Source organism: Oncorhynchus mykiss, chromosome 1, assembly GCF_057628025.1.
Source record: "Oncorhynchus mykiss isolate SJ-2025 chromosome 1, ASM5762802v1, whole genome shotgun sequence".
Taxonomy (NCBI): domain Eukaryota; kingdom Metazoa; phylum Chordata; class Actinopteri; order Salmoniformes; family Salmonidae; genus Oncorhynchus; species Oncorhynchus mykiss.
Genome location: NC_143022.1, coordinates 3,352,501 through 3,380,000, shown reverse-complemented (window position 1 = coordinate 3,380,000; position 27,500 = coordinate 3,352,501). Strand labels below are relative to the sequence as shown.

The window sequence follows — 27,500 nt, the reverse complement described above, 5'->3', positions numbered from 1 at the left end:
TAACATTCAATTATCTGACAACAGCTCTGGTGGACATTCCTGCGGTCAGCATGCTAATTGCACGCTCCCTCAAAACTTGAGACATCTGCGGCATTGTGTTGTGTGACAAAACTACACATTTTAGAGTGGCCTTTTTACTATCCACAGCACAAGGTGCACCTGTGTAATGATCATGCTGTTTAATCAACTTCTTGATATGCCACACCTGTCAGGTGGATGGATTATCTTGGCAAAGGAGAAATGCTCACCAACTGGGATGTAAACAAATTTGTTCACAACATTTGAGAGAAATAACCATTTTGTATCAGGTAAATGATGAGGTGTTGCAGGGTAGTGCAGAAACAGTAGATTTAGGATCTTGGTGCTGAGCTCTCTGGGCGATGAACGCCTGTCAGTCACTTGAAGAAGACAAATGATTGACAGGACGACTGATGAGCTGAACCGCCTTCCTCTATTTCTCTGTCTGTCTCTTCTTTAAGAGATAAACATTGTAAAGTGTTGGGATAAGACTGGAGGACTTAGTCACAGATTTTTCTCTCTCTCGTTCTCTCTCTCTGCCTCTCTCTCAATTCAATTCAATTCAAGGGGCTTGATTGGCATGGGAAACATATCTTAACATTGCCAAAGCAAGTGAGGTAGATCTCTCTCCCTCTCTCTGCCTCTCTCTCTCTCTCTCTGCCTCTCTCTCTGCCTTTCTCTCTAGTGACTTCACCTACCTCTTTCTCTAGTGACTTCACATATCTCTCTCTCTCTCGTGACTTCACCTATCTCTCTCTCTCGTGACTTCACATATCTCTCTCTAGTGACTTCGTGTATCTCTCTCTCGTGACTTCACATCTCTCTCTCGTGACTTCACATATCTCTCTCTCTCTAGTGACTTCACCTATCTCTCTCCAGTGACTTTGTGTATCTCTCTCTCGTGACTTCACATCTCTCTCTCGTGACTTCACATATCTCTCTCTCTCTAGTGACTTCACATATCTCTCTCTCCAGTGACTTCACCTATCTCTCTCTCTAGTGACTTCACCTATCTCTCTCTCTCCAGTGACTTCACCTATCTCGCTCTCTCTCTAGTGACTTCACCTATCTCTCTCTCTCCAGTGACTTCACCTATCTCTCTCTCTCGCTCTCGTGACTTCACCTATCTCTCTCTCTCTCTCATGACTTCACCTATCTCTTTCTCTCTAGTGACTTCACCTATGTCTCTCTCTCTAGTGACTTCACATCTCTCTCTCTCTCTCTTGTGACTTCACCTATCTCTCTCTCTTTCTCATGACTTCACCTATCTCTCTCTCTCCAGTGACTTCACCTATCTCTCTCTCTCCAGTGACTTCACCTATCTCTCTCTCTCTAGTGACTTCACCTATCTCTCTCTCTCCAGTGACTTCACCTATCTCTCTCTCTCTAGTGACTTCACCTATCTCTCACTCTCTCTCATGACTTCACCTATCTCTCTCTCTCTCGTGACTTCACCTATCTCTCTCTCTCCAGTGACTTCACCTATCTCTCTCTCTCCAGTGACTTCACCTATCTCTCTCTCTCTAGTGACTTCACCGATCTCTCTCTCTCCAGTGACTTCACCGATCTCTCTCTCTCCAGTGACTTCACCTATCTCTCTCTCCAGTGACTTCACCTATCTCTCTCTCTCGTGACTTCACTTATCTCTCTCCAGTGACTTCACTTATCTCTCTCTCTCTCTCTCTCTAGTGACTTCACCTATCTCTCTCTCTCCAGTGACTTCAGCTATCTCTCTCTCTCTCCAGTGACTTCACACTGTGCTGTTTGTCATGTTGTTAATGTTGATATGCAGCGCTGAGTCTGAGAGCCAGTTCAGAGCAAACTGTGGATATAAATCCTCATTACATGCCCAGATCTGACATTCCCTTGCTGCAGCACTCCAGCCAAGTGCCGAACCTGGCCTTCCCAAACCCTGCCTTCCCAAACCTGGCATTCCCAAACCTGGCATTCCCAAACCTGGCATTCCTAAACTTGGCATTCCCAAACCTGGCATTCCCAAACCTGGCATTCCCAAACCTGGCATTCCTAAACCTGGCATTCCTAAACCTGGCATTCCTAAACCTGGCATTCCCAAACCTGGCATTCCTAAACCTGGCATTCCTAAACCTGGCATTCCTAAACCTGGCATTCCCAAACCTGGCATTCCCAAACCTGGCATTCCCAAACCTGGCATTCCTAAACCTGGCATTCCTAAACCTGGCATTCCTAAACCTGGCATTCCCAAACCTGGCATTCCTAAACCTGGCATTCCCTAACCTGGCATTCCTAAACCTGGCATTCCTAAACCTGGCATTCCTAAACCTGGCATTCCCAAACCTGACATTCCTAAACCTGGCATTCCTAAACCTGGCATTCCCAAACCTGGCATTCCTAAACCTGGCATTCCTAAACCTGGCATTCCCAAACCTGGAAAGGGCTGTTGGGAGACACATTAAGAATACTTTGAAATGGTCAGTGATCTGAATAATGTTGCAATTAGATGATGGTACTTGAAATCCCCAAGAAATACTTGAGAAATGACCTAAATATAGCTTATATATCTTTACAATGTTGCCATTCTGAAGAGGGTGTCCCTATGTGACAGACGGTTTGTTTACAGTGTGTGTCTGTGAGGTAGAAAGCTTGTGAGTGTAGCCTGATAGAGTGTCTAGTCTCAGGGGTGGCACAGGACGGCCACAGCAGCCAGAGGTAGGAGACAATAAGGAGCACGGTCATCTAAAAGGCTGGGTCTGGGCTCCAGGATACAGAGGCAAGCTTCCCAGGGAGGCACACAAGACAGGGAGGCAGCCAGGAGAGCCAGGAGAGCCAGGTAGAGGGAGCCAGGTAGAAAGGGGGCCAGGTAGAGAGGGAGCCAGGTAGGGAGAGCCAGGTAGAGGGAAACAGGTAGAGAGAAACAGGTAGGGAGAGAGGCAGGTAGGGAGAGAGGCAGGTAGAGAGAAACAGGTAGGGAGAGAGGCAGGTAGAGAGAAACAGGTAGAGAGAAACAGGTAGAGAGGGAGCCAGGTAAGAGAGAAACAGGTAGAGAGAAACAGGTAGCTGGGAGCCAGAAGAGCCAGGTAGAGAGAAACAGGTAGAGAGAAACAGGTAGAGAGAGCCAGGTAGAGAGAAACAGGTAGAGAGAAACAGGTAGAGAGGGAGCCAGGTAGAGAGAAACAGGTAGAGAGAGCCAGGTAGAGAGAAACAGGTAGAGAGAAACAGGTAGAGAGAGCCAGGTAGAGAGAAACAGGTAGGTAGGGAGCCAGAAGAGCCAGGTAGAAAAGCCAGGTAGAGAGAAACAGGTAGAGAGAGCCAGGTAGAGAGAAACAGGTAGAGAGAAACAGGTAGAGAGAAACAGGTAGAGGGGGCCAGGTAGAGAGAAACAGGTAGAGAGAAACAGGTAGAGGGAGTCAGGTAGAGCGAGGGAGCCAGGTAAGGAGGGAGAGGCAGGTAGAAAGATAGCCAGGTAGAGAGAGTCAAGTAGCGAGAGAGACATGTGGAGAGAGAGCAAGAGAGACAGGTGGAGAGAGAGCCAGGGAGATGCATTAGAGAGAGAGCCAGAGGAGGTGTGCCTGCTAGAGTTTGTCTAACCTCAGTTTCTTTATCAGCGGGGGCCCTGGTATTTTCAAGCTACTGTGGGAAGTTTCTGTGGGTGGCACACAGACAGAGAGAGGCAGAGGGCAGGGCTGGTCTGGGCATGGTGCCAACTGTAGTGCCAGTGGTACCCCTTGGTGATGGATGTCCTTTACAGTGCTTTGCCCAGTTTACCCATAATAACATGCCAGCTCTACCATGCAGGATAACTAGTCGCTCTCTCCCATGTAGCCCCCCCCTCCATGCTCTCCCCTTCTCAACGGTAGTTCTCTCCTACACCTTGCCAGGATAACTAGTCGCTCTCTACTCCAGACTACTCCAGACTAGACCTACTCCAGACTAGACCTACTCCAGACTAGACCCACTCCAGACTATTACAGACTAGACCCACTCCAGACTAGACCCACTCCAGACTAGACCTACTCCAGACTAGACCCACTCCAGACTATTCCAGACTAGACCCACTCCAGACTAGACCTACTCCAGACTAGACCCACTCCAGACTAGACCTACTCCAGACTAGACCTACTCCAGACTAGACCCACTCCAGACTAGACCCACTCCAGACTAGACCCACTCCAGACTAGACCCACTCCAGACTACTCCAGACTAGACCCACTCCAGACTAGACCCACTCCAGACTACTCCAGACTAGACCCACTCCAGACTACTCCAGACTAGACCTACTCCAGACTAGACCCACTCCAGACTACTCCAGACTAGACCCACTCCAGACTAGACCCACTCCAGACTAGACCTACTCCAGACTACTCCAGACTAGACCCACTCCAGACTAGACCCACTCCAGACTAGACCCACTCCAGACTACTCCAGACTAGACCCACTCCAGACTAGACCCACTCCAGACTACTCCAGACTAGACCCACTCCAGACTACTCCAGACTAGACCCACTCCAGACTACTCCAGACTAGACCTACTCCAGACTAGACCCACTCCAGACTACTCCAGACTAGACCCACTCCAGACTAGACCCACTCCAGACTAGACCCACTCCAGACTACTCCAGACTAGACCCACTCCAGACTAGACCCACTCCAGACTAGACCTACTCCAGACTAGACCCACTCCAGACTAGACCTACTCCAGACTAGACCCACTCCAGACTAGACCCACTCCAGACTAGACCTACTCCAGACTAGACCCACTCCAGACTAGACCCACTCCAGACTAGACCTACTCCAGACTACTCCAGACTAGACCCACTCCAGACTAGACCCACTCCAGACTAGACCCACTCCAGACTAGACCTACTCCAGACTACTCCAGACTAGACCTACTCCAGACTAGACCCACTCCAGACTAGACCCACTCCAGACTAGACCTACTCCAGACTAGACCTACTCCAGACTAGACCCACTCCAGACTAGACCTACTCCAGACTACTCCAGACTAGACCCACTCCAGGCTAGACCCACTCCAGACTAGACCAACTCCAGACTAGACCCACTCCAGACTAGACCTACTCCAGACTACTCCAGGCTAGACCTACTCCAGACTAGACACACTCCAGACTAGACCCACTCCAGACTAGACCCACTCCAGACTAGACCTACTCCAGACTAGACCCACTCCAGACTAGACCTACTCCAGACTACTCCAGACTAGACCCACTCCAGACTAGACCCACTCCAGACTAGACCCACTCCAGACTAGACCCACTACAGACTAGACCTACTCCAGACTAGACCCAATCCAGACTATTCCAGACTAGACCCACTCCAGACTAGACCCACTACAGACTAGACCTACTCCAGACTAGACCCACTCCAGACTATTCCAGACTAGACCCACTCCAGACTAGACCCACTCCAGACTATTCCAGACTAGACCTACTCCAGACTAGACCCACTCCAGACTAGACCTACTCCAGTCTAGACCCACTCCAGACTAGACCCACTCCAGACTAGACCTACCCCAGACTAGACCCACTCCAGACTAGACCCACTCCAGACTAGACGCACTCCAGACTATTCCAGACTAGACCCACTCCAGACTAGACCTATTCCAGACTACTCCAGACTAGACCTATTCCAGACTACTCCAGACTAGACCTACTCCAGTCTAGACCCACTCCAGACTAGACCCACTCCAGACTAGACCTACTCCAGACTACTCCAGATTAGACCTACTCCAGACTAGACCTACTCCAGACTAGACCTACTCCAGACTAGACCTACTCCAGACTAGACCTACTCCAGATTAGACCTACTCCAGACTAGACCTACTCCAGACTACTCCAGACTAGACCTATTCCAGACTACTCCAGATTAGACCTACTCCAGACTAGACCTACTCCAGACTAGACCTATTCCAGACTAGACCCACTCCAGACTAGACCTACTCCAGACTAGACCTACTCCAGACTAGACCTATTCCAGACTAGACCTACTCCAGACTAGACCTACTCCAGACTAGACCTACTCCAGACTAGACCTATTCCAGACTACTCCAGACTAGACCTACTCCAGACTAGACCTATTCCAGACTAGACCTACTCCAGACTAGACCTACTCCAGACTAGACCTACTCCAGACTAGACCTACTCCAGACTAGACGTACTCCAGACTAGACCTATTCCAGACTACTCCAGACTAGACCTACTCCAGACTAGACCTATTCCAGACTAGACCTACTCCAGACTAGACCTACTCCAGACTAGACCTACTCCAGACTAGACCCACTCCAGACTACTCCAGATTAGACCTACTCCAGACTAGACCTATTCCAGACTACTCCAGACTAGACCCACTCCAGACTAGACCTACTCCAGACTAGACCTACTCCAGACTAGACCTATTCCAGACTAGACCTATTCCAGACTACTCCAGATTAGACCTATTCCAGACTACTCCAGACTAGACCTACTCCAGACTAGACCTATTCCAGACTAGACCTACTCCAGACTAGACCTACTCCAGACTAGACCTACTCCAGACTAGACCTATTCCAGACTAGACCCACTCCAGACTAGACCTATTCCAGACTAGACCTACTCCAGACTACTCCAGACTAGACCTATTCCAGACTACTCCAGATTAGACCTACTCCAGACTAGACCTATTCCAGACTACTCCAGATTAGACCTATTCCAGACTAGACCTATTCCAGACTACTCCAGACTATACCTATTCCAGGCTACTCCAGATTAGACCTACTCCCTGACTACTCCAGACTAGACCTACTCCTGGGTAGTGTAACTCTCTCCTCTTCACCCACTTAGCAGAGTTGGAATTCCTCAGCCTTCCCTTATGCCTGGACTATCATTGACAGTCACCACATAGTCACTACAGACAGTCACACATAGTTTCCACATACAGTCACACATAGTCACCACAGACAGTCACCACTGTGTCACCACAGACAGTCACAACATAGTCACCACAAACAGTCACCACAGTCACCACAGACAGTCACCACATACAGTCCCCACATACAGTAATCACAGACAGTTACCACATAGTCACCACATAGTCACCACATACAGTCCCCACATAGTCACCACAGACAGTCACCACATAGTCACCTCAGACAGTCACCACATAGTCACCACATAGTCACCACAGACAGTCACCACATAGTTACCACAGACAGTCACCACATAGTCACCACAGACAGTCACCACATACAGTCCCCACATACAGTAATCACAGACAGTCACCACATAGTCACCACATAGTCACCACATAGTCACCACATACAGTCCCCACATACAGTAATCACTGACAGTCACCACATAGTCATCACATAGTCACCACATACAGTCACCACTAACAGTCACCACAGACAGTCATCACATACAGTCACCACATAGTCACCACAGACGGTCACCACATAGTCACCACAGACAGTCATCACATAATCACCACCGACAGTCACCACTGACAGTCACCACATACAGTCACCACATAGTCACCACAGACAGTCACCACATAGTCACCTCAGACAGTCACCACATAGTCACCACATAGTCACCACAGACAGTCACCACATACAGTCCCCACATACAGTAATCACAGACAGTCACCACATAGTCATCACATAGTCACCACCGACAGTCACCACATACAGTCACCACATACAGTCACCACATAGTCACCACAGACAGTCATCACATAGTCACCACTGACAGTCACCACACACAGTCACCACATAGTCACCACAGACAGTCACCACATAGTCACCACAGACAGTCACCACATACAGTCCCCACATACAGTAATCACAGACAGTCACCACATAGTCATCACATAGTCACCACATACAGTCACCACTAACAGTCACCACAGACAGTCATCACATACAGTCACCACATAGTCACCACAGACGGTCACCACATAGTCACCACAGACAGTCATCACATAGTCACCACCGACAGTCACCACTAACAGTCACCACAGACAGTCATCACATACAGTCACCACATAGTCACCACAGACAGTCACCACATACAGTCCCCACATACAGTAATCACAGACAGTTACCACATAGTCACCACATAGTCACCACATACAGTCCCCACATAGTCACCACAGACAGTCACCACATAGTCACCTCAGACAGTCACCACATAGTCACCACATAGTCACCACAGACAGTCACCACATAGTTACCACAGACAGTCACCACATAGTCACCACAGACAGTCACCACATACAGTCCCCACATACAGTAATCACAGACAGTCACCACATAGTCACCACATAGTCACCACAGACAGTCACCACATACAGTCCCCACATACAGTAATCACTGACAGTCACCACATACAGTCACCACATAGTCACCACAGACAGTCATCACATAATCACCACCGACAGTCACCACTGACAGTCACCACATACAGTCACCACATAGTCACCACAGACAGTCACCACATAGTCACCTCAGACAGTCACCACATAGTCACCACATAGTCACCACAGACAGTCACCACATACAGTCCCCACATACAGTAATCACAGACAGTCACCACATAGTCATCACATAGTCACCACCGACAGTCACCACTGACAGTCACCACATACGGTCACCACATAGTCACCACAGACAGTCATCACATAGTCACCACTGACAGTCACCACACACAGTCACCACATAGTCACCACAGACAGTCACCACATAGTCACCACAGACAGTCACCACATACAGTCCCCACATACAGTAATCACAGACAGTCACCACATAGTCATCACATAGTCACCACATACAGTCACCACTAACAGTCACCACAGACAGTCATCACATACAGTCACCACATAGTCACCACAGACGGTCACCACATAGTCACCACAGACAGTCATCACATAGTCACCACCGACAGTCACCACTAACAGTCACCACAGACAGTCATCACATACAGTCACCACATAGTCACCACAGACAGTCACCACATAGTCACCACAGACAGTCACCACATAGTCACCTCAGACAGTCGCCATAGAGTCTCCATAACAACAGCCCCGTTGTTATTAAAGGTGACTACACAACACCCCCACACCTTTCACACTGCCCTGTGATGGATATCCTGGTAGTCAGAAACACAGCTTTCACACTGCCCTGTGATGGCAGCTCATAGACACACACTCCTCCCATATGTTCAGTGTTACAACAGCCTGCTGTTATGCTGCTGCCAGAGTATGCATCCTAAATGGCACCCTATTCCCTATATACTGTAGTGCACTTATTTTGACCAGGGCCCTAAGGGAATGTAGGGAATAGGGCACCATATGGGTAGAAATACCATGCACACGCCGCTGCCCGCTTCTGCCTCGTGAGGAGAGGAACGGAGAACAGGTGGAGGAGGGAGGAAGAGAGGAACGGAGAACAGGTAGAGGAGGGAGGAAGAGAGGAACGGTGAACAGTTAGAGGAGGGTAGGAAGAGAGGAACGGAGAACAGGTGGAGGCAGAGAGGAACGGAGAACAGGTGGAGGCAGAGAGGAACGGAGAACAGGTAGAGGAGGGAGGAAGAGAGGAACGGTGAACAGTTAGAGGAGGGTAGGAAGAGAGGAACGGTGAACAGGTAGAGGAGGGAGGAACGGAGAACAGGTGGAGGAGGGAGGAAGAGAGGAACGGAGAACAGGTGGAGGAGGGAGGAACAGAGAACAGGTGGAGGCAGAGAGGAACGGAGAACAGGTGGAGGAAGAGAGGAACGGAGAACAGGTGGAGGCAGAGAGGAACGGAGAACAGGTGGAGGCAGAGAGGAACGGAGAACAGGTGGAGGCAGAGAGGAAGAGAGGAACGGAGAACAGGTGGAGGCAGAGAGGAACGGTGAACAGGTGGAGGCAGAGAGGAACGGAGAACAGGTGGAGGCAGAGAGGAAGAGAGGAACGGAGAACAGGTGGAGGCAGAGAGGAACGGTGAACAGGTAGAGGAGGGAGGAAGAGAGGAACGGAGAACAGGTGGAGGCAGAGAGGAACGGAGGACAGGTGGAGGCAGAGAGGAAGAGAGAAACGGAGAACAGGTGGAGGCAGAGAGGAACGGTGAACAGGTAGAGGAGGGAGGAAGAGAGGAACGGAGAACAGGTGGAGGCAGAGAGGAACGGTGAACAGGTAGAGGAGGGAGGAAGAGAGGAACGGTGAACAGGTAGAGGAGGGAGGAAGAGAGGAACAGTGAACAGGTAGAGGAGGGAGGAAGAGAGGAACAGGTAGAGGAGGGAGGCAGAGAGGAACGGAGAACAGGTGGAGGCAGAGAGGAACGGTGAACAGGTAGAGGAGGGAGGAAGAGAGGAACGGTGAACAGGTAGAGGAGGGAGGAAGAGAGGAACGGTGAACAGGTAGAGGAGGGAGGAAGAGAGGAACGGAGAACAGGTGGAGGCAGAGAGGAACGGTGAACAGGTAGAGGAGGGAGGCAGAGAGGAACGGTGAACAGGTAGAGGAGGGAGGAAGAGAGGAACGGTGAACAGGTAGAGGAGGGAGGAAGAAAGGAACGGTGAACAGGTAGAGGAGGGAGGAAGAGAGGAACGGTGAACAGGTAGAGGAGGGAGTAAGAGAGGAACGGTGAACAGGTAGAGGAGGAAGAGAGGAACGGTGAACAGGTAGAGGAGGGAGGAAGAGAGGAACGGTGAACAGGTAGAGGAGGAAGAGAGGAACGGTGAACAGGTAGAGGAGGGAGGAAGAGAGGAACGGTGAACAGGTAGAGGAGGGAGGAAGAGAGGAACGGTGAACAGGTAGAGGAGGGAGGAAGAGAGGAACGGTGAACAGGTAGAGGAGGAAGAGAGGAACGGTGAACAGGTAGAGGAGGGAGGAAGAGAGGAACGGTGAACAGGTAGAGGAGGGAGGAAGAGAGGAACGGTGAACAGGTAGAGGAGGGAGGAAGAGAGGAATGGTGAACAAGTAGAGGAGGAAGAGAGGAACGGTGAACAGGTAGAGGAGGGAGGAAGAGAGGAACGATGAACAGGTAGAGGAGGAAGAGAGGAACGGTGAACAGATAGAGGCGGGAGGAAGAGAGGAATGGTGAACAAGTAGAGGAGGAAGAGAGGAACGGTGAACAGGTAGAGGAGGGAGGAAGAGAGGAACGGTGAACAGGTAGAGGAGGGAGGAAGAGAGGAACGGTGAACAGGTAGAGGAGGGAGGAAGAGAGGAATGGTGAACAAGTAGAGGAGGAAGAGAGGAACGGTGAACAGGTAGAGGAGGGAGGAAGAGAGGAACGATGAACAGGTAGAGGAGGAAGAGAGGAACGGTGAACAGATAGAGGCGGGAGGAAGAGAGGAATGGTGAACAAGTAGAGGAGGAAGAGAGGAACGGTGAACAGGTAGAGGAGGGAGGAAGAGAGGAACGGTGAACAGGTAGAGGAGGGAGGAAGAGAGGAACGGAGAACAGGTGGAGGCAGAGAGGAACGGTGAACAGGTAGAGGAGGGAGGCAGAGAGGAACGGTGAACAGGTAGAGGAGGGAGGAAGAGAGGAACGGTGAACAGGTAGAGGAGGGAGGAAGAAAGGAACGGTGAACAGGTAGAGGAGGGAGGAAGAGAGGAACGGTGAACAGGTAGAGGAGGGAGTAAGAGAGGAACGGTGAACAGGTAGAGGAGGAAGAGAGGAACGGTGAACAGGTAGAGGAGGGAGGAAGAGAGGAACGGTGAACAGGTAGAGGAGGAAGAGAGGAACGGTGAACAGGTAGAGGAGGGAGGAAGAGAGGAACGGTGAACAGGTAGAGGAGGGAGGAAGAGAGGAACGGTGAACAGGTAGAGGAGGGAGGAAGAGAGGAACAGTGAACAGGTAGAGGAGGAAGAGAGGAACGGTGAACAGGTAGAGGAGGGAGGAAGAGAGGAACGGTGAACAGGTAGAGGAGGGAGGAAGAGAGGAACGGTGAACAGGTAGAGGAGGGAGGAAGAGAGGAATGGTGAACAAGTAGAGGAGGAAGAGAGGAACGGTGAACAGGTAGAGGAGGGAGGAAGAGAGGAACGATGAACAGGTAGAGGAGGAAGAGAGGAACGGTGAACAGGTAGAGGCGGGAGGAAGAGAGGAATGGTGAACAAGTAGAGGAGGAAGAGAGGAACGGTGAACAGGTAGAGGAGGGAGGAAGAGAGGAACGATGAACAGGTAGAGGAGGGAGGAAGAGAGGAACGGTGAGTGGTGAAGGCAGGTGAGCCTGCCCCTGTTTTACTCCCTGTTTGAAGCGCAGTTATTAACGCCACCACCGAGTCTCTCTCCTTTCTTCCTCTCTCTCCCTCTCTCTTTCTCTCTTTCCTTCTACCGACGCCTTCATCAATTATTAATGTCTGTCTGTGTTGGCTCACAGAGAGAGCTCTTATTGAGTTCTGTGTATTCAGACTTGATTAACTCGGTCTAATTCCTCAAAGGAGAGAGCCTATAAGACAGTGATTGCGTGTATAGGACGGCCTCCTCCTCTAGCAGACTGCCTGAGACCATTCTGAATGTGAATTACTGTCTTTTTAGCGGTTAGAGCGTTGGGCTAGTAACCGGAAGGTTGCAAGTTCGAATCCCCGAGCTGACATCTGTCGTTCTGCCCCTGAACAGGCAGTTAACCCACTGTTCCTAGGCCGTCATTGAAAATAAGAATTTGTTCTTAATGGACTTGCCTAGTTAAATAAAGGCACAATTAAAACTGTAGTGTAGTGTACTCTGTATTAGATACTATATTATAGTGTTCTGTAGTGTAGTGTACTCTGTATTAGATACTATATTATAGTGTTCTGTAGTGTAGTGTACTCTGTATTAGATACTATATTATAGTGTTCTGTAGTGTAGTGTAGTGTACTCTGTATTAGATACTATATTGTAGTGTAGTGTACTCTGTATTAGATACTATATTATAGTGTTCTGTAGTGTAGTGTACTCTGTATTAGATACTATATTATAGTGTTCTGTAGTGTAGTGTAGTGTACTCTGTATTAGATACTATATTGTAGTGTAGTGTACTCTGTATTAGATACTATATTGTAGTGTACTGTAGTGTAGTGTACTCTGTATTAGATACTATATTGTAGTGTAGTGTACTCTGTATTAGATACTATATTGTACTGTACTGTAGTGTAGTGTACTCTGTATTAGATACTATATTGTAGTGTAGTGTACTCTGTATTAGATACTATATTGTACTGTACTGTAGTGTAGTGTACTCTGTATTAGATACTATATTGTAGTGTACTGTACTGTAGTGTAGTGTACTCTGTATTAGATACTATATTGTAGTGTACTGTACTGTAGTGTACTTTGTATTAGATACTGTACTGTTCTGTAGTGTAGTGTACTGTTGTGTAGTGTACTCTGTATTAGATACTATATTGTAGTGTACTGTACTGTAGTGTAGTGTACTCTGTATTAGATACTATATTGTAGTGTACTGTACTGTAGTGTAGTGTAGTTTAGTATAGTGTACTGTAGTGTAGTGTAGTGTACTGTACTGTAGTGTACTGTACTGTAGTGTAGTGTAGTTTAGTATAGTGTACTGTAGTGTAGTGTACTGTACTGTACTGTAGTGTACTGTTGAAGTAATATGGCTACAGGTTCATCTGCCTCACCTAAAGCCCATTCTGGTGGGAAGCTGCTATAGACAGTCAGTATCTGGATAATGTTAAATACTGTTGAAGTTAATATGGCTACAGGTTCATCTGCCTCACCTAAAGCCCATTCTGGTGGGAAGCTGCTATAGACAGTCAGTATCTGGATAATGTTAAATACTGTTGAAGTTAATATGGCTACAGGTTCATCTGCCTCACCTAAAGCCCATTCTGGTGGGAAGCTGCTATAGACCACCAAGTGCTAACAGTCAGTATCTGGATAATGTTAAATACTGTTGAGGTAATATGGCTACAGGTTCATCTGCCTCACCTAAAGCCCATTCTGGTGGGAAGCTGCTATAGACCACCAAGTGCTAACAGTCAGTATCTGGATAACGTGTGAAATGCTTGATAATGTATGTGACATCAACAGAGAGGTATATTTTCTGGGTGATTTAAATATTGACTGGCTTTCATCAAGCTGCCCACTCAAGGAAAAGCTTCAAACTGTAACCAGTGCCTGCAACCTGGTTCAGGTTATCTGTCAACCTACCAGGGTTGTTAGAAACAGGAATGAAATCATCCACATGTATTGATCACATCTTTACTAATGTTCTTGTCTCTTGATTTTCTGTATTAACTCATTATGTTTCATGTTTTGTGTGGACCACAGCTAATTGGGATGCCAATAAAATACCAAATATCAAAATTCTAAAGAAATGTGCTTTAAAGCCGTATCCAAATCCATCGGATGTAGTGATCACAATATAGTAGTCATATCTAGGAAAAACAAAGTTCCAAAGTCTGGAACTACTATAGTGTATAAGAGGTAATACAAGAAGTTTTGTAGTGATTCCTATGTTGTTGATGTAAAGAGTATTTCCTGGTCTGCGGTGTGTAATGAGGAGCAACCAGACGCTGCTGGTCTGCGGTGTGTAATGAGGAGCAACCAGACGCTGCTGGTCTGCGGTGTGTAATGAGGAGCAACCAGACGCTGCTGGTCTGTGGTGTGTAATGAGGAGCAACCAGACGCTGCTGGTCTGTGGTGTGTAATGAGGAGCAACCAGACGCTGCTGGTCTGCGGTGTGTAATGAGGAGCAACCAGACGCTGATGGTCTGTGGTGAGTAATGAGGAGCAACCAGGCGCTGCTGGTCTGTGGTGTGTAATGAGGAGCAACCAGGCGCTGCTGGTCTGCGGTGTGTAATGAGGAGCAACCAGACGCTGCTGGTCTGTGGTGTGTAATGAGGAGCAACCAGACGCTGCTGGTCTGTGGTGTGTAATGAGGAGCAACCAGACGCTGCTGGTCTGCGGTGTGTAATGAGGAGCAACCAGACGCTGCTGGTCTGCGGTGTGTAATGAGGAGCAACCAGACACTGCTGGTCTGTGGTGTGTAATGAGGAGCAACCAGACGCTGCTGGTCTGTGGTGTGTAATGGGGACCAACCAGACGCTGCTGGTCTGTGGTGTGTAATGGGGACCAACCAGACGCTGCTGGTCTGTGGTGTGTAATGAGGACCAACCAGACGCTGCTGGTCTGTGGTGTGTAATGGGGACCAACCAGACGCTGCTGGTCTGTGGTGTGTAATGGGGACCAACCAGACGCTGCTGGTCTGTGGTGTGTAATGGGGACAAACCAGACGCTGCTGGTCTGTGGTGTGTAATGGGGACCAACCAGACGCTGCTGGTCTGTGGTGTGTAATGGGGACCAACCAGACGCTGCTGGTCTGTGGTGTGTAATGAGGAGCAACCAGACGCTGCTGGTCTGTAGTGAGAAATGGGGACAAACCAGACGCTGCTGGTCTGTGGTGTGTAATGGGGACCAACCAGACGCTGCTGGTCTGTGGTGTGTAATGGGGACCAACCAGACGCTGCTGGTCTGTGGTGAGTAATGGGGACCAACCAGGCGCTGCTGGTCTGTGGTGAGTAATGGGGACCAACCAGACGCTGCTGGTCTGTGGTGAGTAATGGGGACCAACCAGACGCTGCTGGTCTGTGGTGTGTAATGAGGAGCAACCAGACGCTGCTGGTCTGTGGTGTGTAATGGGGACCAACCAGACGCTGCTGGTCTGTGGTGTGTAATGGGGACCAACCAGACGCTGCTGGTCTGTGGTGTGTAATGGGGACAAACCAGACGCTGCTGGTCTGTGGTGTGTAATGAGGACCAACCAGACGCTGCTGGTCTGTGGTGTGTAATGGGGACCAACCAGACGCTGCTGGTCTGTGGTGTGTAATGCACTTGACACATTTATGAAGTTGCTTATTCCAGTTACTAATAAGCACCCATTAAGAAAATGACTGTAAAAACTGTTAAATCTCCGTGGATTGATGAGGAGTTGAATAATTGTATTATTAATAATTGTATGGTTGAGATGAGGCAAATAAGTCTGTCAGCACAACCAACATACAGCACATTTATGAAACCATGTGACTAAACTAAAGAAAAATAAATTGTACTATGAAACAAAGATAAATGACCTGAAGAATGATAGTAAAAAGATTTGGAGCACCAAACTCAGCTCCATCATTCATTGAATCAGATTCACAAAGCCAACTGATATTGCCAATTACTTTAATTACGTTTTCATTGGCAAGATTAGCAAATGTAGGCATCACATGCCAACAACAAACGCTGACAATACACATCCAAGTACATCTGGCCAAATTATGAAAGACCCGCGTTGTAATTTTGAATTCCGTAAAGGCAGTGTGGAAGAGGTGAAGAAATGATTGTTGTCTATCAACAATGACAAGACACCGGTTGTCTGACAACTTGGATGGAAAATTACTGAGGATAATAGGGGACGATATTGTCACATCTTCAATTTAAGCCTACTAGAAAGTCAACACTACAGCGACTGAAATGACTTAACAAAGAGCTGCAGTTAGTTTCGGAGGCAAGGAATAAGTTAGTCCTAAATATTTACAAAACCAAAAGCCTTTTATTATGGGACAAATCTTTCACTAAACCCTAAACCTCAGCAAAATCTCTGTAAAGAATACAGGCCCTAGTTTCTACCTTCTTAACAACACTATCAACAAGGCAGGTCCTACAGGCCCTAGTTTCTACCTTCTTAACAACACTATCAACAAGGCAGGTCCTACAGGCCCTAGTTTCTACCTTCTTAACAACACTATCAACAAGGCAGGTCCTACAGGCCCTAGTTTCTACCTTCTTAACAACACTATCAACAAGGCAGGTCCTACAGGCCCTAGTTTCTACCTTCTTAACAACACTATCAACAAGGCAGGTCCTACAGGCCCTAGTTTCTACCTTCTTAACAACACTATCAACAAGGCAGGTCCTACAGGCCCTAGTTTCTACCTTCTTAACAACACTATCAACAAGGCAGGTCCTACAGGCCCTAGTTTCTACCTTCTTAACAACACTATCAACAAGGCAGGTCCTTCAGGCCCTAGTTTCTACCTTCTTAACAACACTATCAACAAGGCAGGTCCTACAGGCCCTAGTTTCTACCTTCTTAAACAACACTATCAACAAGGCAGGTCCTACAGGCCCTAGTTTCTACCTTCTTAAACAACACTATCAACAAGGCAGGTCCTACAGGCCCTAGTTTCTACCTTCTTAACAACACTATCAACAAGGCAGGTCCTACAGGCCCTAGTTTCTACCTTCTTAAACAACACTATCAACAAGGCAGGTCCTACAGGCCCTAGTTTCTACCTTCTTAAACAACACTATCAACAAGGCAGGTCCTACAGGCCCTAGTTTCTACCTTCTTAAACAACACTATCAACAAGGCAGGTCCTACAGGCCCTAGTTTCTACCTTCTTAACAACACTATCAACAAGGCAGGTCCTACAGGCCCTAGTTTCTACCTTCTTAAACAACACTATCAACAAGACAGGTCCTACAGGCCCTAGTTTCTACCTTCTTAACAGCACTATCAACAAGGCAGGTCCTACAGGCCCTAGTTTCTACCTTCTTAACAACACTATCAACAAGGCAGGTCCTACAGGCCCTAGTTTCTACCTTCTTAAACAACACTATCAACAAGGCAGGTCCTACAGACCCTAGTTTCTACCTTCTTAACAGCACTATCAACAAGGCAGGTCCTACAGGCCCTAGTTTCTACCTTCTTAACAGCACTATCAACAAGGCAGGTCCTACAGACCCTAGTTTCTACCTTCTTAACAACACTATCAACAAGGCAGGTCCTACAGACCCTAGTTTCTACCTTCTTAACAACACTATCAACAAGGCAGGTCCTACAGACCCTAGTTTCTACCTTCTTAACAACACTATCAACAAGGCAGGTCCTACAGACCCTAGTTTCTACCTTCTTAACAACACTATCAACAAGGCAGGTCCTACAGGCCCTAGTTTTGTCCTAAACTACTGTTCTGTCGTGTGGTCAGGTGCCACAAAGAAGGACTTAGGAAAATTGCAGTTGTCTCAGAACAGGGCAGCACAGCTGGCCCTTGGATGTACACAGGGAGCTAACATTAATGACATGCATGTCAATCTTTCCTGGCTGAAAGTGGAGAAGAGATTGACTTCATTACTACTTGTTTTTGTAAGAAGTGTTGACATGTTGAATGCACCAAGCTGTTTGTTTAATCCACTAGTACACAGCTCGGACACCCATGCATACCCCTCAAGACATGTCAGTAGAGGTCTCTTCACTGTCCCCAAGTCCAGAACAGACTATGGGAGGCGCACAGTACTACATAGAGCCATGACTACATGGAACTCTATTCCACAGTACTACATAGAGCCATGACTACATGGAACTCTATTCCACAGTACTACATAGAGCCATGACTACATGGAACTCTATTCCACAGTACTACATAGAGCCATGACTACATGGAACTCTAATCCACAGTACTACATAGAGCCATGACTACATGGAACTCTATTCCACAGTACTACATAGAGCCATGACTACATGGAACTCTATTCCACAGTACTACATAGAGCCATGACTACATGGAACTCTATTCCACAGTATTACATAGAGCCATGACTACATGGAACTCTATTCCACAGTACTACATAGAGCCATGACTACATGGAACTCTAATCCACAGTACTACATAGAGACATGACTACATGGAACTCTATTCCACAGTACTACATAGAGCCATGACTACATGGAACTCTATTCCACAGTATTACATAGAGCCATGACTACATGGAACTCTATTCCACAGTACTACATAGAGCCATGACTACATGGAACTCTAATCCACAGTACTACATAGAGACATGACTACATGGAACTCTATTCCACAGTACTACATAGAGCCATGACTACATGGAACTCTATTCCACAGTACTACATAGAGCCATGACTACATGGAACTCTATTCCACAGTACTACATAGAGCCATGACTACATGGAACTCTATTCCACAGTACTACATAGAGCCATGACTACATGGAACTCTATTCCACAGTACTACGTAGAGCCATGACTACATGGAACTCTATTCCACAGTACTACATAGAGCCATGACTACATGGAACTCTATTCCACAGTACTACGTAGAGCCATGACTACATGGAACTCTATTCCACAGTACTACATAGAGCCATGACTACATGGAACTCTATTCCACAGTACTACGTAGAGCCATGACTACATGGAACTCTATTCCACAGTACTACATAGAGCCATGACTACATGGAACTCTATTCCACAGTACTACGTAGAGCCATGACTACATGGAACTCTATTCCATAGTACTACATAGAGCCATGGCTACATGGAACTCTATTCCACAGTACTACATAGAGCCATGACTACATGGAACTCTATTCCATAGTACTACATAGAGCCATGGCTACATGGAACTCTATTCCACAGTACTACATAGAGCCATGACTACATGGAACTCTATTCCACAGTACTACATAGAGCCATGACTACATGGAACTCTATTCCACAGTACTACATAGAGCCATGACTACATGGAGCTCTATTCCACAGTACTACATAGAGCCATGACTACATGGAACTCTAATCCACAGTACTACATAGAGCCATGACTACATGGAACTCTATTCCACAGTACTACATAGAGCCATGACTACATGGAACTCTATTCCACAGTACTACATAGAGCCATGACTACATGGAACTCTATTCCACAGTACTACATAGAGACATGACTACATGGACCTCTATTCCACAGTACTACATAGAGCCATGACTACATGGAACTCTATTCCACAGTACTACATAGAGCCATGACTACATGGAACTCTATTCCACAGTACTACATAGAGCCATGACTACATGGAACTCTATTCCACAGTACTACATAGAGCCATGACTACATGGAACTCTATTACACAGTACTACATAGAGCCATGACTACATGGAACTCTATTCCACAGTACTACATAGAGCCATGACTACATGGAACTCTATTCCACAGTACTAGATAGAGCCATGACTACATGGAACTCTATTCCACAGTACCACATAGAGCCATGACTACATGGAACTCTATTTCACAGTACTACATAGAGCCATGACTACATGGAACTCTATTCCACAGTACTACATAGAGACATGACTACATGGAACTCTATTCCACAGTACTACATAGAGCCATGACTACATGGAACTCTATTCCACAGTACTACGTAGAGACATGACTACATGGAACTCTATTCCAGGTAACACACTATACACCTTATGGAACAGGATGAACTGTGAAGAGTCACACACACTATACACCTTATGGAACAGGGTGAACTGTGAAGAGTCCCACACACTATACACCTTATGGAACAGGGTGAACTGTGAAGAGTCACACACACTATACACCTTATGGAACAGGATGAACTGTGAAGAGTCACACACACTATACACCTTATGGAACAGGGTGAACTGTGAAGAGTCACACACACTATACACCTTATGGAACAGGATGAACTGTGAAGAGTCCCACACACTATACACCTTATGGAACAGGATGAACTGTGAAGAGTCACACACACTATACACCTTATGGAACAGGGTGAACTGTGAAGAGTCACACACACTATACACCTTATGGAACAGGATGAACTGTGAAGAGTCACACACACTATACACCTTATGGAACAGGGTGAACTGTGAAGAGTCACACACACTATACACCTTATGGAACAGGATGAACTGTGAAGAGTCCCACACACTATACACCTTATGGAACAGGATGAACTGTGAAGAGTCCCACACACTATACACCTTATGGAACAGGGTGAACTGTGAAGAGTCCCACACACTATACACCTTATGGAACAGGATGAACTGTGAAGAGTCCCACACACTATACACCTTATGGAACAGCGTGAACTGTGAAGAGTCCCACACACTATACACCTTATGGAACAGGATGAACTGTGAAGAGTCACACACACTAAATCAAATCAAATCAAATTTTATTTGTCACATACACATGGTTAGCAGATGTTAATGCGAGTGTAGCGAAATGCTTGTGCTTCTAGTTCCGACAATGCAGTAATAACAAGTAATCTAACTAACAATTCCAAAACTACTGTCTTGTACACAGTGTAAGGGGAAAAAGAATATGTACATAAGGATATATGAATGAGTGATGGTACAGAGCAGCATAGGCAAGATACAGTAGATGGTATCGGGTACAGTATGTACAAATGAGATGAGTATGTAAACAAAGTGGCATAGTATATTATAAAGTGGCTAGTGATACATGTATTACATAAGGATACCGTCGATGATATAGAGTACAGTATATACGTATGCATATGAGATGAATAATGTAGGGTAAGTAACATTTATATAAGGTAGCATTGTTTAAAGTGGCTAGTGATATATTTACATAATTTCCCATCAATTCCCATTATTAAAGTGGCTGGAGTTGAGTCAGTGGCAGTGTGTTGGCAGCAGCCACTCAGTGTTGGTGGTGGCTGTTTAACAGTCTGATGGCCTTGAGATAGAAGCTGTTTTTCAGTCTCTCGGTCCCAGCTTTGATGCACCTGTACTGACCTCGCCTTCTGGATGATAGCGGGGTGAACAGGCAGTGGCTCGGGTGGTTGATGTCCTTGATGATCTTTATGGCCTTCCTGTGACATCGGGTGGTGTAGGTGTCCTGGAGGGCAGGTAGTTTGCCCCCGGTGATGCGTTGTGCAGACCTCACTACCCTCTGGAGAGCCTTACGGTTGAGGGCGGTGCAGTTGCCGTACCAGGCGGTGATACAGCCCGCCAGGATGCTCTCGATTGTGCATCTGTAGAAGTTTGTGAGTGCTTTTGGTGACAAGCCGAATTTCTTCAGCCTCCTGAGGTTGAAGAGGCACTGCTGCGCCTTCTTCACGATGCTGTCTGTGTGAGTGGACCAATTCAGTTTGTCTGTGATGTGTATGCCGAGGAACTTAAAACTTGCTACCCTCTCCACTACTGTTCCATCGATGTGGATAGGGGGGTGTTCCCTCTGCTGTTTCCTGAAGTCCACAATCATCTCCTTAGTTTTGTTGACGTTGAGTGTGAGGTTGTTTTCCTGACACCACACTCCGAGGGCCCTCACCTCCTCCCTGTAGGCCGTCTCATCGTTGTTGGTAATCAAGCCTACCACTGTTGTGTCGTCCGCAAACTTGATGATTGAGTTGGAGGCGTGCGTGGCCACGCAGTCGTGGGTGAACAGGGAGTACAGGAGAGGGCTCAGAACGCAACCTTGTGGGGCCCCAGTGTTGAGGATCAGCGGGGAGGAGATGTTGTTGCCTACCCTCACCACCTGGGGGCGGCCCGTCAGGAAGTCCAGTACCCAGTTGCACAGGGCGGGGTCGAGACCCAGGGTCTCGAGCTTGATGACGAGCTTGGAGGGTACTATGGTGTTGAATGCCGAGCTGTAGTCGATGAACAGCATTCTCACATAGGTATTCCTCTTGTCCAGATGGGTTAGGGCAGTGTGCAGTGTGGTTGAGATTGCATCGTCTGTAGACCTATTTGGGCGGTAAGCAAATTGGAGTGGGTCTAGGGTGTCAGGTAGGGTGGAGGTGATATGGTCCTTGACTAGTCTCTCAAAGCACTTCATGATGACGGATGTGAGTGCTACGGGGCGGTAGTCATTTAGCTCAGTTACCTTAGCTTTCTTGGGAACAGGAACAATGGTGGCCCTCTTGAAGCATGTGGGAACAGCAGACTGGTATAGGGATTGATTGAATATGTCCGTAAACACACCGGCCAGCTGGTCTGCGCATGTTCTGAGGGCGCGGCTGGGGATGCCGTCTGGGCCTGCAGCCTTGCGAGGGTTAACACGTTTAAATGTCTTACTCACCTCGGCTGCAGTGAAGGAGAGACCGCATGTTTTCGTTGCAGGCCGTGTCAGTGGCACTGTATTGTCCTCAAAGCGGGCAAAAAAGTTATTTAGTCTGCCTGGGAGCAAGACATCCTGGTCCGTGACTGGGCTGGGTTTCTTCCTGTAGTCCGTGATTGACTGTAGACCCTGCCACATGCCTCTTGTGTCTGAGCCGTTGAATTGAGATTCTACTTTGTCTCTGTACTGGCGCTTAGCTTGTTTGATAGCCTTGCGGAGGGAATAGCTGCACTGTTTGTATTCGGTCATGTTACCAGACACCTTGCCCTGATTAAAAGCAGTGGTTCGCGCTTTCAGTTTCACACGAATGCTGCCATCAATCCACGGTTTCTGGTTAGGGAATGTTTTAAACGTTGCTATGGGAACGACATCTTCAACGCACGTTCTAATGAACTCGCACACCGAATCAGCGTATTCGTCAATGTTGTTATCTGACGCAATACGAAACATCTCCCAGTCCACGTGATGGAAGCAGTCTTGGAGTGTGGAGTCAGCTTGGTCGGACCAGCGTTGGACAGACCTCAGCGTGGGAGCCTCTTGTTTTAGTTTCTGTCTGTAGGCAGGGATCAACAAAATGGAGTCGTGGTCAGCTTTTCCATACACCTTATGGAACAGGGTGAACTGTGAAGAGTCCCACACACTATACACCTTATGGAACAGGGTGAACTGTGAAGAGTCCCACACACTATACACCTTATGGAACAGCGTGAACTGTGAAGAGTCCCACACACTATACACCTTATGGAACAGGATGAACTGTGAAGAGTCACACACACTATACACCTTATGGAACAGGGTGAACTGTGAAGAGTCACACACACTATACACCTTATGGAACAGGATGAACTGTGAAGAGTCCCACACACTATACACCTTATGGAACAGCGTGAACTGTGAAGAGTCACACACACTATACACCTTATGGAACAGCGTGAACTGTGAAGAGTCACACACACTATACACCTTATGGAACAGCGTGAACTGTGAAGAGTCACACACACTATACACCTTATGGAACAGGGTGAACTGTGAAGAGTCACACACACTATACACCTTATGGAACAGGATGAACTGTGAAGAGTCCCACACACTATACACCTTATGGAACAGCGTGAACTGTGAAGAGTCACACACACTATACACCTTATGGAACAGCGTGAACTGTGAAGAGTCCCACACACTATACACCTTATGGAACAGGATGAACTGTGAAGAGTCACACACACTATACACCTTATGGAACAGGATGAACTGTGAAGAGTCCCACACACTATACACCTTATGGAACAGGATGAACTGTGAAGAGTCCCACACACTATACACCTTATGGAACAGGATGAACTGTGAAGAGTCACACACACTATACACCTTATGGAACAGGATGAACTGTGAAGAGTCCCACACACTATACACCTTATGGAACAGGATGAACTGTGAAGAGTCACACACACTATACACCTTATGGAACAGCGTGAACTGTGAAGAGTCCCACACACTATACACCTTATGGAACAGGATGAACTGTGAAGAGTCCCACACACTATACACCTTATGGAACAGGATGAACTGTGAAGAGTCACACACACGGGTTCAAAGACAGTTAACACACACACTATACACAACTCTATTCCACATCAGGTAACTGATGCAAGCAGTAGAATCCGATTTTCTAAAAAACAGGTTAAAATGTGGAACAACCGGGACTGTGAGGAGACACACACATACACTTGTTCATTGTGATATTGCTGTATGGTGGTATTAAACATTTTGTATTGTAGATATGTAGTGGTGTAATAATGTTAAATTATATACTATTTAATCTTCTCTTTTATATTTTCATTTTTATATGTCACACTAATTCTTATTTACAATGACGGCCGAATCCTAACCCGGATGACGAGCTAATGGGGATCCCTAATAAATACAAATACACATGGTGTTATCTACTGAGATAATGAATGGATAGACGAACAGAGCTGCAGGGAAGGGGTATCACTAGGAGAATGCGTGTATCATTGTTGAGAGAGAGAGAGAGAGGGAGAGAGAGGGGGTGGGGAGAGAGAGAGAGAGAGAGGGAGGGTGGGTGGGGAGAGAGAGAGGGAGGGTGGGTGGGTGGGGAGAGAGAGAGAGAGAGGGAGGGTGGGTGGGTGGGGAGAGAGAGAGAGGGAGAGAGAGGGGGTGGGGAGAGAGAGAGAGAGAGAGGGAGGGTGGGTGGGGAGAGAGAGAGAGAGTGGGAGGGTGGGTGGGGAGAGAGAGAGAGAGAGTGGGAGGGTGGGTGGGGAGAGAGAGTGGGAGGGTGGGTGGGGAGAGAGAGAGAGAGAGTGGGAGGGTGGGGAGAGAGAGAGAGAGAGAGGGAGGGTGGGTGGGGAGAGAGAGAGAGAGAGTGGGAGGGTGGGGAGAGAGAGAGAGAGAGTGGGAGGGTGGGTGGGGAGAGAGAGAGGGAGGGTGGGTGGGTGGGGAGAGAGAGAGAGAGAGAGAGAGAGAGAGAGTGGGAGGGTGGGTGGGGAGAGAGAGAGGGAGGGTGGGTGGGTGGGGAGAGAGAGAGAGAGGGGGAGGGTGGGTGGGTGGGTGGGGAGAGAGAGAGGGAGGGTGGGTGGGTGGGGAGAGAGAGAGAGAGAGAGAGAGTGGGAGGGTGGGTGGGGAGAGAGAGAGGGAGGGTGGGTGGGTGGGGAGAGAGAGAGAGAGGGGGAGGGTGGGTGGGTGGGTGGGGAGAGAGCAAGGGAGCAGCAGGAGGAGGAAAATACCCCTGACCCAAAGTTGACCCTGTGCAATGTCACTCCTAGTCATGGCATGACAGCGCTACTCCTAGCGCTACTGCCCTGTCTTCCTGGCTGTGTGTCACTTCCTCTCTATTACCAGAGAAGACCAGAGCAAAGAGAGAGATCAGTTCCTCCCTGACACTTTTTATTGTCGATACGCACCGATGACATGTCGGCTTCGGCCTCCCAATATCTACGACTCTTGTCACACCGAAGTTTGGTGCCATCGCATTCCACTACATAGACAGCATGGTAACATCCCATTCCACTACATAGACAGCATGGTAACATCCTATTCCACTATAGAGACAGCATGGTAACATCCCATTCCACTACATAGACAGCATGGTAACATCCCATTCCACTACATAGACAGCATGGTAACATCCCATTCCACTACATAGACAGCATGGTAACATCCCATTCCACTATAGAGACAGCATGGTAACATCCTATTCCACTATAGAGACAGCATGGTAACATGCTATTCCACTATAGAGACAGCATGGTAACATCCCATTCCACTATAGAGACAGCATGGTAACATCCCATTCCACTATAGAGACAGCAGGGTAAAATCCTATTCCACTATAGAGACAGCATGGTAACATGCCATTCCACTATAGAGACAGCATGGTAACATCCTATTCCACTATAGAGACAGCAGGGTAACAGCATATTCCACTATAGAGACAGCATGGTAACATCCTATTCCACTATAGAGACAGCATAGTAACATCCTATTCCACTATAGAGACAGCAGGGTAACATCCTATTCCACTATAGAGACAGCATAGTAACATCCTATTCCACTATAGAGACAGCAGGGTAACATCCTATTCCACTATAGAGACAGCATGGTAACATCCTATTCCACTATAGAGACAGCATGGTAACATCCTATTCCACTATAGAGACAGCATGGTAACATGCCATTCCACTATAGAGACAGCATGGAAACATCCTATTCCACTATAGAGACAGCAGGGTAACATCCTATTCCACTATAAAGACAGCATGGTAACATCCTATTCCACTATAGAGACAGCATGGTAACATGCCATTCCACTATAGAGACAGCATGGTAACATCCTATTCCACTATAGAGACAGCAGGGTAACATCCTATTCCACTATAAAGACAGCATGGTAACATCCCATTCCACTATAGAGACAGCATGGTAACATCCTATTCCACTATAGAGACAGCATGGTAACATCCTATTCCACTATAGAGACAGCATGGTAACATGCCATTCCACTATAGAGACAGCATGGTAACATGCCATTCCACTATAGAGACAGCATGGTAACATCCTATTCCACTATAGAGACAGCAGGGTAACATCCTATTCCACTATAGAGACAGCATGGTAACATCCCATTCCACTAGAGAGAGAGAGAGGGAGAAAAATGTCCTCCTGTGTGCTACCTATATCCCCCCACTAGAATCCCCATACTTTAACGAAGACAGCTTCTCCATCCTGGAGGGGGAAATCAATCATTTCCAGGCCCAGGGACATGTACTAGTCTGTGGTGACCTACATGCCAGAACCGGACAAGAACCTGACACCCTCAGCACACAGGGGGACAAACACCTACCTGGAGGTGACAGCATTCCCTCCCCCATATGCCCCCCCCCTAGGCACAACTATGACAACACAACCAACAAAAACAGGTTACAACTCCTGCAGCTCTGTTACATCCTGGGTATGTACATAGTCAACGGTAGAGGACTCCTATGGTAGGTACACCTATAGCTCTGTTACATCCTGGGTCTGTACATAGTCAATGGTAGGCTTCGAGGGGACTCCTACGGTAGGTACACCTATAGCTCTGTTACATCCTGGGTATGTACATAGTTAATG

At 47.6% G+C, this 27,500-nt stretch overlaps 1 protein-coding gene and 1 pseudogene across 10 annotated transcripts in view; one reads left to right on the top strand and one right to left on the bottom strand.

The window, feature by feature from the left end:
• LOC110518923 (lipoma-preferred partner homolog) overlaps positions 1-27,500 on the top strand; it is a 475,008-nt gene that overhangs the window by 406,614 nt on the left and 40,894 nt on the right. The gene's annotated exons all lie outside the window — the stretch shown is intronic.
• LOC149985341 (uncharacterized) lies at positions 335-7,310 on the bottom strand (annotated as a pseudogene). The gene has a single exon (XR_016482673.1). The product of XR_016482673.1 is annotated as an uncharacterized LOC149985341 (transcript).